The sequence below is a fragment of the Mixophyes fleayi genome, chromosome 1 (assembly GCF_038048845.1).
Source record: "Mixophyes fleayi isolate aMixFle1 chromosome 1, aMixFle1.hap1, whole genome shotgun sequence".
Classification (NCBI taxonomy): Eukaryota; Metazoa; Chordata; class Amphibia; order Anura; family Limnodynastidae; genus Mixophyes; species Mixophyes fleayi.
The window spans coordinates 382,378,181-382,398,394 of NC_134402.1; positions in this window are offsets into that span (position 1 = coordinate 382,378,181).

Sequence of the window (20,214 nt, forward strand, 5' to 3'; positions counted from 1 at the left end):
ACGCCCCCTTCAGTAATAGGATAGTATAGTGAAACAAGGTATTAATATCGCCCTAACCAGCCTGCCCCTCGTTTCTCACTAAATGTGGTTTATAGCATGTACTTTTTATAGCCCTTGATTTTTTTCCCCAGCTCAACAGAGTACAACTGCAGTGTCTAATTACATGTGAATAAGTGCATATTGTAACTCATTGTAAATATGTATATTGTTTATTGTATATTGTTCATGTGGCAGTGAGGTTGTTATTCATTGTCCTTAAAGTGAAGCCAGGTGGGTTATGGGTAGGGATCAGGTTGCAAGATACTAGTGAGGGGGAGGCTAATTAGTATATATTGTTATCACAAGATTACTCCAGACATTTGGGGCTAGATTTACTAAGCTGCTGGTTTGAAAAAGTGGGGATGTTGCCTATAGCAACCAATCAGATTCTAGCTTTCATTTATTTAGTACCTTCTACAAAATGACAGCTAGAATCTGATTGGTTGCTATAGGCAACATCCCCACTTTTTCAAACCCGCAGCTTAGTAAATATACCCCTTGGTCTACAATCTGGCAGAAGCTGTACTTCTGTGGAAGTACAGCTCATCTCCTCTCCTCTCTCCAACCCCCCAAGTCCAGCACTCACCAATGTTTAACAAGGAGAGACCCAGGGATTTGCCCAAGGAAGGAAAACACTATGGAAATTTGACCCTAGATATAAGGAGCCACTCCAGGGTGGGGGGGGGGGGGGGTTTGATATTCATTCTGAGGATTGATTCATGGAAGGTGCATTGTAGCTGGTTTTGAGTTTTTGTTCTCTACCAATGGACTGCAGCTGCAGCTAAGAGAAGAACTCCATGGGTATCCAGGTGACTGTAGCTCCTTAGGATAGCGGGGAAAGGGACAGATGATGTGGTTAACCTGCCTGGCATTTATTTACAATGTGTAAATAATAATCTAGTTATTGTTTTTATTACAATAAATGTATTGCTTTACTTTCTGACTGCATTTGCCCGAGTGACTAATAAGAACCTTAGAAGGTACTGGGAAGGCTTCCCTGGACTAGGAAGGCACCCGTGGGTGGTCAGCCAGAGTGAAGTGGTCAGAAAACCCGGTATTTTCACAGATAAAAATTGAGATGTTAGTTTAGGGAGCATGGCCAAATGATGCAATTCACTGAGCTCCCACACACCCACCTCCCCCCAGATTTCCTGGAGGCCAATATTTAAAACTAAATTCTTCATTTAACCACTCTGCATCCTAGAATACAAATGCATGATTCAATACATTTTGTCAGTGCTCTCCTAAATTTGTGCTAGGTAAATATGTCCGCTTAATAGATTTGGGTATCCCACTGCTTTTTGTGTGACATGTGACTCTCGGTACTTTTTCTTGATAAGTCTTCACCCAGAGCTAAGCTAAAGACACATGTGCGTAAGCACCAGTGGCATAATGGCGGATGTGACACATCCACTCCATCACTAAAATGACTTGTTATCCAAAACCTGCGTTCATTTAGGACAGGGCCAGGGGCAGATCTAAATAATGTCTATCAGCTAACAACATGCCTAGTATCAGTTACAGTATAATCCTTGTAATCATAATATGTAATAATGGAGAAAAAATGAAACAGCTCAGGGACTGACACAGAGTGAGAGCTATTAACTAAGAAAGTGCAAATATGCAGTAACTTACAACATATTTGGCTACTTTTTGGACCTCCCCTCAGGAATTTCTGGAAGGAAGGTTCAAAGGGCAAGTTCGGAGCTGTGTCAACATGTTTTGCATGAACATGGGTAGCCCCTTTATCTGATGATGCAACTGCATCATTGTGCAACAGGTCACTGGCCCATGATGATGTAAATCACAACATCAAGAGCTGTCCTTTTAACAAGTGGCAGGAGAGTGGCCTATACTGCCAGGAATTCGGGAGTCTACCCAGCGTTGGGATTCAAATAAATTAACAACCGGTTCTCAGCCCTAATGACCGTTTTAAGTGTACAAAAAGATATACATAAATTTAAATACAGGCAATAAAAGAGTGCAAATTTTTAAGACATTATACAGACAATAGCAAAGTAATAAACAACAAATATTATAAAAGCTGTATAATGATAAATTATTTATATCAATATCAAGAGGCAGTTATCTGTTCAAACCCAGGTGTGTGTGTGTGTGGGTGTGTGTGTGTGTGTGTGTGTGTGTGTGTGTGTGTGTGTGTGTGTGTATAAAATGCTTCTTATTTAATGCTAATATCAAGATAATAATAGTAATGAGTCATATTATGCCACACAGTAGTGCCCACATTTCAAATTAGGCCACAGTAATGTCCCTCTTCATCACACTGTGCAATGCTGATTTTGCCCCCCTTCACACTCTGCCATGCTGCTTTTGCCCCTCTTCACACTTTGCCATGCTGATTTTACCCATCAAAACACTGTGCTATGCTGATTTTGCCCCTCAAAACACTCTGCCATTCTACTATTGCCCCTCAAAACACTCTGCCATTCTACTATTGCCTCCCAAAACACTCTGCCATGCTGCCTTTGCTCCCTCTTCACACTCTGCCATGCTGCTTTTTCTCCTCCCTTGGTTATGATCCTTCACTTACCTTTTCTATTGGCTCCTTTCTTCTCTTCTTGCTTGCCGACTCCTCTCTGCGCCGCTCCTCCATGAACGTTCGGCGTGATGATGTCACGCCCGACATTCAGTGCGAATGGAGAGGGGAGGAGGAGTGCTGATGCTGTCAACAGGTGAGTATGACTTACACCAAGTAGTCATAAGCTGTCTTTGGTCAATCTAGTTCAAGTTAGGCTGTCAAAACAAATGTCTGATATCAGAGACATTTATATTACACTTTATTAGAATATTATCCCCAGTCATTTGAAAATAAATGATGGACAACTAGCTCAAAATCATAATATACGCATGTTTTTACACAACTTTTATTCTTGTTTTGCAGCCACCAGAATAGAAGACTGTAAGATCCATTATTTAAAAACCTAATTAAACATTTTATATTTTAATTGGGCATAAAATATTTTTTATTGCTCATATTGAGCAATAACATAATTATTTTCCTTCTAAGGTCATAGGACATGAGCTCCCTTTACTGATCTATGTATGATTAGGTCGGACTGGTCTCTATGGAAACTAGTTAATTAGAACTTTACTGTCAGAAAAATATTCACTTTCCCCTTGGAATGTTCTTGCACGCTTAACTTCCTTTAATGAATTAATTTAAAAATCAACTTTGGTGCAGCTTAACATATTGGTCAGTGACACCAAATGTACATTTTCATTTTTATTTTAGCCTGATGATGTATACATGTCAACAGAACACCATATAAGTAGTGCATATGCTGTTAGTGTATTTAATGACCGTACCCTCTGGCACAACAGATTAGTAAGGTAGAAAAGATCAAAGAACCCATCCAACACATTTTAGATAGATTTACTTTTTATTATGAATAATGAGTGCAAAAGTACAGGCGCGCGCAACGCAAATTCTGTTTGTGCCTTTTTCGACAGAAGGTGTTTTTTTTAAGATTGCCACACGTTGGCGCTTGTCAGAAGTTCTATGGAACATGAATGGGAGTAAAAGGGCAGTCTATTAGCAAAAAATTGGAAAATATAAATTAGATGGGTGGCCAAGTCAGTAAGGCATTCAAAGTGACAACACTTTTACTGTGCAATATATATGCTGAGAAGTCCTATCTTACAAAATGCAATGATCGCACACATGAGCTGTGCAGATGGACCTCCACCACGCTCAATGTGGGAGGGAATATAAGTATGCGCTGACCCGTAAAAGAAGAAGGAATTTCACACTTATATACAGGTGTAAACTTTAAGTTTACAGAAAGAGTTTAGGATTAGGTGGTGGGGTATTCACAGTTTGAAGCAGCTGTGATCAGAATGCTAGCATATACGACATGTGAGTTCTAATTCTAAGGCATCTCCTTCAACATTGGCAAACCCTGATGGAAAGCAATAGCAGGGTGGGTATATTTTTATTTATCCACATACATGTCAAAAAATATTTGGGGTTGGCAACCACTTTAAGAATGCCTTCTTTAACTATTCTTTTTAGAATACTATTTATTTCCTTAAATATTTTTCTTTCCCATGACTTCTATGTTAGAAACATAGAATTTGACGGCAGATAAGAACCGATTGGCCCATCTAGTCTACCCATTGATTTAGTAACCTTAAACCTTATTTGATCCCTCTTTATAAGGATATTCTTATGTCTATCCCAAGCATGTTTAAACTGCTCTACTGTATTAGCCTCTACCACATATGATGGGAGGCTATTCCACTTAACCACTACCCTTTCTGTGAAGTAGTTTTCCTCAAATTTCCTCTGAACCTACTTCCCTCCAGTTTCAGTGCATGTCCTTGTGTTCTACTACTTCTCTTCCTTTGAAGAATGTTTCCCTCATGTACATTGTTAAAAGCGTTGATATATTTGAAAGTTTCTATCATGTTCCCCCTTTCCCTTCTCTGCTCCAAACTATACATATTAAGTTATTTTAGTCTTTCTGGGTAAGTTTTGTGCTGTAGGCCATGCACCATTTTAGCTGCCCTTCTTTGTACAGTTTCTAATGTACTTATATCCTTCTGGAGATATTGCCTCTAGAATTGAACACAGTACTCTAGATGAGGCCGTACCAATGACCTATACCCGCGGTTCCCAAAGTGTGCTCCGCGGCTCCCAGGGGTGCCGCGGCGCTGTCACAGGGGTGCCGCGGGCCAGCCATAGAAAAAAACATACAACACATAAAACTTACCAACCCGCGCGGCGCCGGGACCCAGCATTCTCCTCTCTCATGCAGCTTGTCATTCCTACTACTGATGTAAGGCTCACTGGTCTGTAGTTGCTCACCTGTTCCTTGTTTCCTTACTTTTGTGTAGTGGGACTACATTCGCTGTTTTCCAGTCCCCCGGTATTACTCCTGTAGCCAGTGACTGATTGAATAATTCTGTTAATGGTGTTACCAGCACCCCTTAAAGCTCTTTTAGTATCCTTGGATGTATCCCATCTGGCCCCATTGATTTATCCACTTTCAGTTTTGAGAGCTCTGTTAAGACCTTCTTCTCTGTAAATGTACTTGTATCTACCTCATTTTTATGAGTATACTTGCAACTTAACTGTGGTCCTTTCCCTGCTCTTACTGTAGTGAACTCCGAGCAAAAATAATTATTGAGAAAATCTGCTATTACCTTGTCTCTCTCAACAAGACTCTCACTCTCTGTTAAGGAAGGTAGTTGTTAATAATCATTATAGCCTGGTACATATACTTTCTGTCTAAAGAAAACTATTGTATATTTGACCCTTTTTGGAATGGAAACAATATCTTAGTAGCATAAGTTTGCATGAAAAAACTTATTTTTACCAAACACATTTGTTTAAAGTGGCAAGTAAAAAAAAAAAACACTGTTTATGCTTAATTAACATATGTTGTATACATCTACTTGTTTGCTACATTTTATTGTTCTCCTTTTATATATTCAGCAACACATATGCTAATATTATCATCATCATTTATTTATATACGGCCAGCAAATTCTGTAGCGCTTTACAATTGGGGACAAACACAGTAATAAAACAATACTGGGTAATACAGACAAAGAGGTGAGAGGTCCCTGCTCGCAAGCTTACAATTTATGGAACAATGGGAGTTGGATACATGAGGTTAAGTCTACATATTGAATTTCGGTCCAGCCAGAGTGCAAAGGTAAAAGTGATTGGTATGCTATAGGATCCAGTCACACAGCAGTATTGTTCAGGGGTCATAGAGTTGTTGTCTTGTGTGAACTATTTAAAGGATGGTAAATGGGTAACCTAGTGAGGATAAGAGAGTGGTTAAGGAATATTATAAGCTTGTCTGAAGAAGTTGGCTTTCAGAGAATGCTTGAACGTTTGTAGACCAGAGGAAAGTGTTATTATGTGAGGGAAGGAATTCCATAGAGTGGGTGCACCTCGAAAAAGTCCTGTAACTGGGAATCGGAGGATGTAATGATAGTGGATGAGAGACGCAGATCCTGTGCAGAATGGAGTTGTCGAGTTGGAAGATATTATGGGGCAAGTGAGGAGACCTATGTTGGTGCAGTTTTGTTGATGGCCTTGTAGGTTAGTAGAAATATTTTATATTGCATACGGTAAAAAACAGGCAACCAGTGTAGAGACTGATGGAGTGGTTCCGTAAAGGAAGAATGATTTGCAAGGAAAATCAATCTAGCCACTGTGTGCAAAATAGAGTGTAGGGTGAGAGTCTGATGTGGGGAAGACCAGTATAAGGGGGGAATTGCAATAGTCAATGCAGGGATGATGAGTGAATTAGAGATTTGCAGTGTCTTGTGTAAGATATATGTGTGTGTGTGTGTGTGTGTGTGTATGTGTGTGTGTGTGTATTCTAGCTATGTTTTGTAAATGTTTGCAACATTATATAACTATAGAGTCGATGTGGGGAACAAAGAATAGTACTGAGTCAAGGATCACATCTATGCAACAAGCTTGCGGGGTGGAATTTATGATCATGTTGTCAACAGAAATAGAAATGTCAGGTAGGTAACTTCTTTTGGTGGGTGGGAATATTATTATTTATGTTTTTGTAAGATTGAGTTTGAGTTGGCAAGAGAACATGCAAGATGAAATGGCAGAAAGACAGTCAGCAAGAGAACAGCAGAGGACCTAGTACTGAGCCTTGTGGTACTCCAACTGATAAAGGAAGCAGAGCAGAGGTGGATCCAAAGAAATGAACAGTGAAAGAGCGATTAGAGGTATAGGATGAGAACCAGGATAGAACAGTGTCTTGAAGACTTAGGGATTGTAGCATTTGTATGTGAAGAGAGTGGTCTTCAGTGTCAAATGCAGCAGAAAGATCCAGGAGAATTAGAAGAGAGTAATGGCCTTTAGTTTTAGCAGTGATCAAATCATTGACAATCTTAGTCAACGCAGTTTCTGTGGACTGCTGGATGAAGAGGATCCAATAGGTTGTTTGCGGAATTGTTAAAATATGCAACAAAACTATAACTTGCCTACTGTACTTCAGAACCGCCACAAAGAAGGATCTCAGTAATAATACAGAAATTCACACAAGCCTGCATTTCAGCTTTCTGTTGGAAACGAATAATCTTATATCTCTCTTCTAGTATAGTAAACATCTACATAAAGGAAGAAGTCATGTCTGCAGCATGTTAGGCTCCCTGGTGCCTGGGAGCAGAGATTAAATAGATTTCTTTATGGCAGAGCATGTGATGCTGTAGTACTGCATAGTTTCTAAATGAATATAATCCTGCAGTCAAAACTCCCTAAAGGAAGCAGTATGTAACAAATATATAACATCATGTAGCTACTAAATCATACATTATGTGTGGGAATATTCCTGGTCACCCCAAGAGAGCTCCATCTGATATGCAGGTTGGGCACAGTATCTGAAATGTGACTGTACATACATAAACATACATTGCTATGTGTTGACATAGTGGTTCATTCAGCAAAGCTCTTTTTGTTAGTAAATTACACAATGCTGTGTATTATGTATTATGAATCAGTTGTTTACAATACACCTATCCTGCTGATGACAAAGCGAAAGCAAATACATGGGAAGGAAATACATTCTACATACCACAAAGGTGAGTTATTGTACAGTGATTTTATATGGCAGACGGCTCTCCATCTTTGTCATTCTAGAGCAGACATATGTGTGCAGTCATCCTTGGAGTGAAATTAGTTTTGGGTGTAGCAGGCGCCTCTACGGAAAAACTGCATATTTAGCATATGCATATATGAGCTTCTCTTCTAGACACATTCGCATTAGAGAAACATACCACAACATAATGGGGCATATTTGAAAATTAGCAGCTTTCACACTTGGGGGTATATTTACTAAACGGCAGGTTTGAAAAAGTGGAGATGTTGCCTATAGCAACCAATCAGATTCTAGTTATCTTTTATTTAGCACATTCTACAAAATGACAGCTAGAATCTGATTGGTTGCTATAGGCAACATCCCCAATTCTTCAAACCCGCAGTTTAGTAAATCTAGGCCTTGGTCTGAATTGGCTATGAGTGACACACGCAGTGCATTTACATTGTATCATGTTGGATTAAACAGGGACAAAAACACAGATACAGAGAAGTCTGAATCTGAATATCACAACCAGGATTTAGGCACTTTAGACAAATGAATATTTACCCAAAAATAGATATCTTAGTTTTACATGTGAGGATTGTTTTAAAACTCACATTATTATATCAAGTTTCTTTGATAGAATGGTCTGTAGTCTCTACTTGACATGTAATGTCAGTTGGCCTGTCTATGTAAACTGCAAAAGCTATAAAATGGGCAGCACAGTGGCTCAGTGGTTAGCACTTCTGCCTCACAGCGCTGGGGTCACGAGTTCAATTCCCGACCATGGCCTTATCTGTGTGTGGTTTATATGTTCTCCCTGTGTTTGCGTGGGTTTCCTCGAGGTGCTCTGGTTTCCTCCCACATTCCAAAAACATACTAGTAGGTTAATTGGCTGCTATCAAAATTGACCCTAGTCTCTGTCTGTCTGTAAGTCCAGTGGGGCAGGGACTGATGTAAATGAGTTCTCTGTACAGCGCTGCAGAATCAGTGGCGCTAGATAAATAAATGGTGATGATGATGATAGAATGGCGTGAAATATTCTCACTAGTCTACAAATTCTTTAACACAATTGAACACCTCTTTGAGATACAAGTGCATTGTTATTACAGTTAAAAGTTTAGGATCAAAACAATAACAGAATATCAAATAAATAATAGCGTAATTTAAATAGTGGACTATTTAAAGGGATCCTGTTATCACTAATCAATAGAATGCAAAAAAAAACCATATACAATAGATTTTTCTTACTGTGTATTGTATGAACTTCCCCAACTAAGTTAATGTAATCTGGGGAAGATTGTAACCAGATCTTATAAATAAATAAATAAATACATTTCACAGAACGCCACTTTAAAGGTCTATACATTTTCTCTGTCCACCAGGTATACCCTGGACCCGGTTCAATCTGTTAAAAGGCCTAGATATTATTCTCCTTTCATAGGATAGTCAGTCAATAGGCTTTACATTTGTATGAAGTCCCAGTGTCCCGACTCTCATAACAGTGTGATAAATCATTATACATAGTACTAACAGTCCCATTTTTCTTCTAGCATTAGGCAATAGGTATTACCTGGCCTTTAGTAATTATTATTATTATTATTGTAGATTTGTAAGGCATCAAAGTGTTCCGCAGCGCCGTACAGAAGGGAAAACAAGACATACATAAAGCAAGGACATACAAGGCAGACAAAATAAATGCAGACATGAAAAGAAAGGGTATGGAGGACCCTGCTCATTAGCAAGCTTACATTTTAAGTGGAAGCGAACACAGCTGAAACAGGAAGAGTGAGTGCAGCTTACAGCGGAGATTGTGATAGTTGTGAGGATGCATTAGTGTGAATAATATCATCAGAGATAAGGTAAGCTTTAAAAAAAGAGATGGGTTTTCAAAGAGCATCTATAGATTTGAAGGTTGTGGGAGAGCCTGATTGAGCGTGGTAGGGAATTCCATAAGTGGGGAGCAGCACGGGAGAAGTCTTGTAGACGGGAGTGAGAGGTGGTTATCAGATATGAGACAAGGTCAGAGGTAGATCTAAGAGGGTGGGAGAGTATTTTGATATGTGATTTGAGATGTATGAAGGGGTGTTGTTGTTGAGGGTTTTGTAGGTAAGGGTGAGTAATTTGAATTTGCCAGTGTAGGGAATTGCAAAGTGGTGCAGCTGATGCGGAGCCGTGAGAGAGGAAGATCTGTCTTGCAGGAGTATTTAAATGTATATTAGCTGGGGTAGTTAATTAGAGATTGGAAAGGAACAATTGGTGCAGGGCAATAGAGGAGGTAAAGGATACATTAAAGCCCCCTGGCTGTGGTTAATAGAGTAGGCAGTTTCTGTAGCACTGACATGACGAGATCCAGGAGGATGCTGAGAGTTGGGTGGAGAATGTCCAGCAGCCAGAGATGGTAACAGCAATCAGAATTGAGCTCAGTGGTCAACTGAACAGATGATGAAGCAGCAATGACAGTTGAGCTCTGTGGGTCCCACAGATGAACAGAGATGTTAGTTCAGTAGGTCCTAGTTTTCAGTATGAAGTTAATCCTCAGCGTTGCTGTGACGTTTGCCAACAGTATCCAGAAATATCCATTGGTTTATATTTGTGAGAATAAGGAAAAGTGGGAGTTTGGACAAAGAGCGGAGCCAGTGTACAGCTTACTGTAACTGCGACCGCATGCCATACAAGATCCAGATACTAGCACTCAGTAAAGAAATGTGCATATTAGTAGCATCTCCGTTTTATATAGACAAATGCCTAACGGTAGGGCTACCTCCCCAACACAAGTGACCAGGCAATGTCTAACCAACTGTTATAAAAATAGTATATCCTAAAGGATTTCAATATTCTTTATGTATAAATATGGTTTATTATGAAGTCTGTGAAATGAGGTATGTATAATGTGACTGGAAATGGGATGTGTGCAATGCAGCTTCTAATAAGTCTATTCAATAAGCTCATTGTAACAGCCATTGGGTCTGTTCAAAGTGCTTGGGCAATGGAGTATCTGCAAGGTGCCTGGCAATGGGATGTGTGCCATCAGGGCCATCTTTTCCATTGGGCACGATGGGCAGCTGCCCGGGGGCCCCACAGGCAGGGGGGCCCCATAGGCACGGCTCTTAATGAGAATTAATAATCCTGCAAAAGAAAAAAACCTGCAAAAAAAACCTTCAAGGGTCACTGAGCAAGTACATCTATCTATCTCTATCTCTATTTATCTATATCTGTATCTGTATCTGTATCTGTATACATCTATATATCTATATCTATATCTATATCTATATCTATATCTATATCTATATCTAGGGGCCCCGGTGCACTGCTTTGCCCGGGGGCCCATAATGTTGTTAGGATGGCCCTGTGTGCCATGCAGGTGTGGGTCTGGGCAGTGGGATTTGCAATGCAGATGCTAGAGGAGTCTGAAACGTGATTGGCAATGACATGTGTTTCTTATTATATACAATGGAGAAATAACATAAAGACACACACATATAGACAATAGTAAAGACAGTTTCATGCAAATACATGGGAACATAATCCACTTGTTTTACTTTAAACTCTATCAGTAAGAATTGGGTACACTGGGCATTGACCTAGTCACTTCTGCTAATCTTCTCTAATCTTTATTAGGCTTCGTTCTACTCATCACTGATGCAATAATACTACAACCTTCAATATAAAACAGTACAAATCTACAAAGGATGATTTGCAGTTAGTCTTGGCACAGGATTAGAAATTTGTAAGGAAAAAAATGTTTAAAATGACGGTATAATAGCTTGTAACTAAGCAGCATTTTATAGTAAATTGTAAATCTTATAGTTTATCCCACACAGTGTTTACATATCTATTGGCCCATGATCAAAGACTGGAGTCATCTGAAGCCAAGATATGATCTTAAATCTCATGATGAAAAGTCGTAAACTTGGGAGCGCTGAATAAATGCCTTCTATCTACACATTTTTACTATTTGTTAAAGTATAAAGACTAAGCTTATTTTTTCTATCTGTATTATTGCATTGAATCTGTCATATAGTATATATTAAATAGATGTTAACTTTTTTGTTTAATGATTACCTATAACAACAGTGAAATGTGAACTAATATATAAGTGTCTCTTTATGTGTGAATAGTGGTATTGACACTGTATAGCGCAAAAAGTCATTGGGCCTGATTCATCAAGGAACGTAAATGCTGATGTTGTGCATAAAATCCGCAAATTTGATCTGCACATGCCCAGAACCGGAAATTACGCATTGTTCAATTCATCTTCGTATGCAAAGGACACATACTGCATCTTACGATTTCAGGGAGGGAACGGGGCGAGGAGGAGGGGGCATTCACCTGTAGTCAATGTACAGTAAGGGTAAGGATGCAGCCCCGTCCAATTCAAGCTTTGGGCATTTCAAAGGTACTTGTTTTTCTGCTGTATCTCTTGCTCCAGCTACAGGTCTAGTCTAAGTCCTGATTACTAGTGATGACAGTCACGAATGCATGCTATAACATGTGTTTGCAATCAGTAGCAACTGTAAAAATGTATTTTATGCACAGTAGACATTAAGAACATCCTAGTAAATGTATTTCTGGGGGGAGGAAAAAATATTAAAAAAAATATATATTTTTTTAAACTGTTTTATCATTAATACCTATATTATTAACAGGTGGCATTAATTGAATAGTTATTTCTGTGCTTTCTTTTACCATTTTTATAATCCACATAGGTATTGGATGTATCCTGCCGTGTCTAATAGAGCAGAGCAGACCTACACCCAAATTCATCAGCGCACATAGCTTCTGATTCGCTCCTTGTTGTGTTCTGGGGTCCATATGCCTGAATTCTGTGGATTTTAAAACAAACGCACATTGAGCTCAGAATCAGGCCCATTCATTTTTATTTGTATCCCTCTATCTAAATGGTGCTTTTTTTTAAAAAAAAGCTTGTCTTTATTTTAGATTTATTTCTAATCCTGACTGATAGAAGACATTGCATTTTGGACGTACTGCTATAATTTTCAATGGATGACATAATAATGTCAATGTTTTTATAAGCTGTGATGCCCATTGATGTAATATATCACAGGGCATTTTAGTCAGATACCACAAATATAATCACATTATATTATAGATGCCCAGGTCAGTGCATTCCTGTGGTAGGAAGAATGATGAGACGACTACCATTATATTGAAAAGAGGGCACCGGGGAGTATTCATTAGGGAATGCCACCCCCTCCCCCCCCCCCCCCCCCCCCGACCCTCTCCACTACTCAGGGGTTTGAGAATAGGCCTTCACCAGAAAACAAGACCTAATTTCTACATTCCTAACTCTCACCACAGCTTGTTGGTAAAAGCCTCTGGCATAAAGCCAATGGCAGGCTATATATTTTACAACAGCTCCCACTGCACATGGGGTTAAGGAAAATATGTAATAAATATTCCAGTCCTAAAAAAAACAAATTGAGTGGTGTGAAGTCCCACCAGCAACATGTAAGGGCCAGTAATTTAGTTTAAACTAGAGAAGAAACCGCACCAGGTAACCCATACAAATCCTCAGGGTGTATGTATTAGGGATGTGCACCGGCGACTTTTGAGGTCTCGTGTTTTGTGTTTTGGATCCGGATTTTCGTTATTTTTGAGGTTCGGATTTGTCTCGCAAAACACTTGACGAAAGGTCTCGGTTCGGATTTAAGGTATTGGATTCGGATTTTTTTTGAAAAAAACATAAAAAGTTTAAAAATCAAGTTTTTGGGCTTATTTTCACTCCTAGGCTATTATTAACCTCAATAACATTCAATAACAAGCATTTCCACTAATTTACAGTGTATTCTGAACACCTCACAATATAGTTATTAGTCCAAAACGTTGCAACAAGGTATCTTTCTGGACTGCGTAGAGGAGTGGGTCACCACAATATATATTAAAAACCCTGAACTTTTATGATTCGCACCAATAATTGTACCTGGACTGCGTAGAGGAGTGGGTCACCACAATATCTTAAAAACCCTGAACTTTTATGATTCGCACCAATAATTGTACCTGGACTGCGTAGAGGAGTGGGTCACCACAATATCTTAAAAACCCTGAACTTTTATGATTCGCACCAATAATTGTACCTGGACTGCGTAGAGGAGTGGGTCACCACAATATATTAAAAACCCTGAACTTTTATGAATCGCACCAATAAATGTACCTGGACTGCGTAGAGGAGTGGGTCACCACAATATATATAATAAGAAAACCATCAACTTGTTTGATTCGCACCAATAAATGTACCTGGACTGCGTAGAGGAGTGGGTCACCACAATATCTTAAAAACCCTGAACTTTTATGATTCGCACCAATAATTGTACCTGGACTGCGTAGAGGAGTGGGTCACCACAATATCTTAAAAACCCTGAACTTTTATGATTCGCACCAATAATTGTACCTGGACTGCGTAGAGGAGTGGGTCACCACAATATCTATTAAAAACCCTGAACTTTTATGATTCGCACCAATAAATGTACCTGGACTGCGTAGAGGAGTGGGTCACCACAATATATATTAAAAACCCTGAACTTTTATGATTCGCACCAATAAATGTACCTGGACTGCGTAGAGGAGTGGGTCACCACAATATCTATTAAAAACCCTGAACTTTTATGATTCGCACCAATAAATGTACCTGGACTGCGTAGAGGAGTGGGTCACCACAATATATATTAAAAACCCTGAACTTTTATGATTCGCACCAATAAATGTACCTGGACTGCGTAGAGGAGTGGGTCACCACAATATATATTAAAAACCCTGAACTTTTATGATTCGCACCAATAAATGTACCTGGACTGCGTAGAGGAGTGGGTCACCACAATATATATTAAAAACCCTGAACTTTTATGATTCGCACCAATAAATGTATCTGGACTGCGTAGAGGAGTGGGCACTGGGCACCACAATAAAATATATAAAAAACCTTCAACAGATCTGCATTACACTACACATACGGCTGCTCCTCCATCCTCTCCATCATATACATGTTGGAGTTTTAGCGTGTGACAACCTCTTGTTTTTGATAATGTCAGTGCATTTGGAATATTTTTCAATTTGCCCCACACCACTGAATGTACTTTATCTATGATACGCAATACGCATCTATCTATCTTGACTGCGTAGTGTGGTGGCCCCGGTACACAATTTGGTACCGAGGCCACAATATAATTTAAAAACCCTCCACGTGTCGGAATTGCACCAAACAAGTATCTGGACTGCATAGTGGGGTGGCCCCGGTACCCAATTTGATACCGGGGCCACAATACCTCCTCCAAACATGCTCCAGACAATTCGTCATTGACAGACCCCAGACAGACAGGGTCGTAGTGTTATTGTTTGACTTTGTAAACCCAAAAAAATGTCCCTGTTGCACATAGTCGTGCAATGAAGACTGACTTTTTCATTTAAAGGCACGATCTTTAAAGTGTAGTGTTTGTAAGTCTAAGTCATATTATACTTTTGGTAAAATTGGTTTTTTTTGTTCCTCTTTATGGTAATTAATTAGTAATAGAATTAAAGTAGGAAATAGAATTAAATAGAATTAAAGTAGGAAATAGAGTGGTATAGAGTTGTAGTGTGGTATAGATAGAGTGGTCCACACAATATAATAATAAAACCCTCAACTGGTCTGAATTCCACCAAACAAGTATCTTGACTGCGTAGTGTGGTGGCCCCGGTACACAATTTGGTACCGAGGCCACAATATAATTTAAAAACCCTCCACGTGTCGGAATTCCACCAAACAAGTATCTGGACTGCATAGTGGGGTGGCCCCGGTACCCAATTTGGTACCGGGGACACAATACCTCCATCAACCCTCTAAATCCCACTCCACTGATGGCGGACACCGGGCGCACGTCTAACACCAACATTGCAGTTACAGCCGCAGTTATACGCTTTGCAATAGGGTGACTACTATCGTATTTGGTGGTCATGGCAAACGACTGTTGGACGGTCAATTGTTTGGTGAAAGACTTAGCGGTCTTACGACTTCCCCTCTGGGAAGATGACCGACTAACAGCAGCAACAGCAGCAGTGGCAGTAGTAGGCGTACCGCTGCAGGATTCCTCGGATGAATCCCGTATTGAGGAGGACTCAGTCTGGCTGCTGACTTGGGCTGCAGGACTGAATCTGATGGAGATTGTGGAGGAAGTTGACGAGGAGGGTGTTGCTGGTGTGTATCCAACTGGACCACGGGATTTAGGTGTCCCTGTACCGATGAGGGTCCTAGCCCCAGTTCCTGAACTAACCACTGAACTATGAAGGTTATTCAGGTGACGTATAAGGGAGGATGTTCCTAGGTGGGCAAGATCCTTACCCCTGCTTATTTGAGCTTTACATAAGCTACATATTGCCATACATTGGTTGTCTGGATTTGGATAAAAATAACTCCAGACCGAAGAGGTGCATTTTTTGGTCTTCTGACCAGGCATGACGATGGGCTTTTTCATCCCATGGACATCAGCTGTTTCCCCCCCTGGTGCCTCATTTACAATAACCACATCACCATCCTCATCATCAAGTTCCTCCACAGCGCCAGCTACATCATCAATAGCCTCCTCCCGAGCCACCTCTTCCCGTACAGTGATGGGAAGGTCAGGCTTGACAACCACCAACACCCTTGGACTCGCCTTGGGGATTTGTGATAATTTCTCTTTAGAAGGCAGAGTTGTTTGCTGTTTTGTTGCTGACAGCATAACTCTCTTCAATTTTTTGTAGGGGGGGGAGGAGGAGGAGGGCTAAGATCCGTGGGTGAAGCTGAACCACTAGTCATGAACACGGGCCAGGGCCTAAGCCGTTCCTTGCCACTCCGTGTCGTAAATGGCATATTGGCAACTTTACGTTTCTCCTCAGATGATTTTAAGTTTCTCTTTTTGCTACTTTTTCTTAACTTGGGCTTTTTGGATTTTACATGCCCGGTACTACGAGATTGGGCATCGGGCTTGGAAGACGACGTTGATGGCATTTCATCGTCTATGTCATGACTAGTGGCAGCAGCTTCAGCATTAGGAGGAAGTGGGTCTTGATCTTTCCCTACTTTATCCTCCAAATTTTTGGTCTCCATTATATGTAGCACAAGATACTGCAGAATGTGTGAACTTGGTAATATTGCAGTACCAATGGACTTATAATGCTGGATTGGTTTTGCAAATTTGGTTATAATTATTATATATATTTTTTTTTTTTTAAATTTTTTATTTTTTTTTACTTTTTTTTTATTTTTTACAAACTTGGGAATAATGGGGAAATAACTATGCCCTTAGAAGCACAGAGCACAGGACACAGCACCACTGGACTGAACAGGACACGGCACAGGACCCAGCAGCACTACGGAACTCAGCAGGACAGAGCACAGGACACAGCACCACTGGACTGATACTGCAGAATGTGTAAACTTTGTAATATTGCAGTACCACTGGACTTTTACTGCTGAATGTGTGAACTTGGTAATATTGCAGTACCAATGGACTTATAATGCTGGATTGGTTTTGCAAATTTGGTTATAATTATTATATATATTTTTTTTTTTTTTAATTTTTTATTTTTTTTTACTTTTTTTTTATTTTTTACAAACTTGGGAATAATGGGGAAATAACTATGCCCTTAGAAGCACAGAGCACAGGACACAGCACCACTGGACTGAACAGGACACGGCACAGGACCCAGCAGCACTACGGAACTCAGCAGGACAGAGCACAGGACACAGCACCACTGGACTGATACTGCAGAATGTGTAAACTTTGTAATATTGCAGTACCACTGGACTTTTACTGCTGAATGTGTGAACTTGGTAATATTGCAGTACCAATGGACTTATAATGCTGGATTGGTTTTGCAAATTTGGTTATAATTATTATATATTTTTTTTTTTTTTTAATTTTTTTATTTTTTTTTACTTTTTTTTTATTTTTTACAAACTTGGGAATAATGGGGAAATAACTATGCCCTTAGAAGCACAGAGCACAGGACACAGCACCACTGGACTGAACAGGACACGGCACAGGACCCAGCAGCACTACGGAACTCAGCAGGACAGAGCACAGGACACAGCACCACTGGACTGATACTGCAGAATGTGTAAACTTTGTAATATTGCAGTACCACTGGACTTTTACTGCTGAATGTGTGAACTTGGTAATATTGCAGTACCAATGGGCTTATACTGCAGGATTGGTTGTGAAAATTTTGTGGTAATTAAAAAATATTAAAGTAGTTTTTGGTATTTTATAAAAAAAACTTTTTTTTATTTTTTTAAACACAGGGGAATATTGGGGAAATAACTATGCCCTTAGAAGCACAGAGCACAGGACACAGCACCACTGGACTGAACAGGACACAGCACAGGACCCAGCAGCACCACTGACCTCAGAAGGACAGAGCACAGCACACAGCACCACTGGACTGATACTGCAGAACACAGCACAGCACAGCACAGCACAGCACTAAACAGCACAGCACTAAACAGCACAGAACTAAACAGCACAGAACTAAACAGCACAGAGGACCACCTAACACACCCTCCCTCTACCCTGATCAATGCCCGAGTGAAGATGGCGGCGACTAGCGGGGAATTTATAGGATCCGAGTATCGCGAGATCCGACAACGGGATTATGAGTCAGAGCCTCAGTTTCACTTTTGAATTTGGCGCCAATACCCGGATCTGTCTCGGATCCGACTCGGATCCGCAACGTTCGGGTGGGCTCGGATTTCAGAAATCCGAGCGCGCTCATCCCTAGTATGTATTAGTCTAGCTTCATAGCATTCACTATACCACCTGAGGCTAGGTGCACCCGATCATTGATTTACTCAGAACATATTTGGTGAAGGAAAAAAGGGATGATCTAATGGGGCACTCTAATGGGCAAGAATATATTTTAGTGTTTGTTTATAGTTTGAATATCTGTTAAATGCGTCTTTATTGATTAAAATTAAAAAATTCCATTAGCGAAATATAAAAGTTGAAAGTTGAATATAGATACCACCCTAAATAAAGATAACTGATAAAAAGACAAAACTGAATTTGTCTAACCGTGACACTGCTCCGTTATAAACCTTACTTTACTACCTTGAGTGTGAAATACACATTAATAAGTCTTTTATTAACACCACATCCCAATAGAAAACAGTTGTGTGAAATTAGTGGACTTTAGTCATACATATTGTTGAATGGCAACACTATAAGAGGATTAGCATGGTAAAATTTAAAGGTACTGCAGTATCCTAAACATATATAAAGGGACTAATGTGATCCCTCTTATAGCCACTATATCCTGCAAATTTTCCTTTTATGTAACTGAAAAGGATTGATAGGATTTTCACCTTTAATGGATGGCTAATTTCCCTAGCAGGATACAATAGATAATGTAGAGCTGTCCTGCACTATTTCTGTCTCACTACCGCTCCCTTCTAACTCAGCGGGCAGCGTGATAATCTAACTGTCTGTGTTTGTTTTTCGGCTAAATAGCAGGGACTAGTGGTGGGAGCAGCGAGCGCGGCGTCCGCCGACGCGCGTTTCGCTAAGGCTTTGTCAAAGGCAATTAAATAAAGTAATTTAGTTTGTCAGAACCCCACATGCACAGATAATTTAAGAGCAGAGAATTTAAAGATCATCTAAACACAGCACACTTTAACAATCTTTAAATCTTTACACTGCTCACTGATGCATGACCATTACATTTTCATTAGTAACCCTGTTAATAGCACATATTGTGGAGGTGGCTTTTGATCAGTTCTGTGCTGAAGATTCCACATGGTTATCTTCCCATAAGAATAATTACTATAGTGATGCCAAGGAGTGTCATTACACCAGGGATAAGGCTGAGGATCTACGAAACGCCATCTCGGTATGTCTGAGTTTAGTTGTCATTGCTTTAAACTTTGGAAAGATCTTATATTTATAGCTGTGAAGAAAATTTACATTTTAAAACCAAAAGTGATTTGCCAATAAGAAAATGTTATCAATGGCCTGTGAGAAACACATTGGTCCTCAAGCCCCCCCCAGGCTTAATTAGTGCCTCAGTCAGTTTGATTTTACCACCTTTACCACAACTAGGATATCCTCAAAACTTGAAATGTTAGAGGACTGGATTTGGGAACCACTGTTTAGATGAACTGAAACATTTGAATAATGTGAATAAGTGCACACATACTTAATCATGACTAACCATTATAGAACATTGTCAAACTGACTTGAACATATTGAAGATAAAATGTATACATCTTGAAAAGTTTCCTATGCAAACTTCAAACCTCAAGCACAGTAATGCTCGCTGTTTAAATTTTAAAAAAATGCTAAAAATATTATAGCAAATTTTTTTTTTAGGTCTTTTAAAATATAAATTTTTTATGAACGATGAACTTCGAATGCAAACTGTGAGTGGTGGATGTGAGCCTCAGGTTTCGAACTGCAAAATTGAATCATGATAAATTAGAGATACGCGCTGATACTCATGTTGTTCGGTTTTCTAAATGGTGTTGATTCTAAACCGACTTTGTGTTTCGGCTTTGCTACCGGTTTTGTCGAACAAACACAAAAGGTTTTTGGTTTTGGATCTGGATTTAATAAAAAAATGTGAAAAA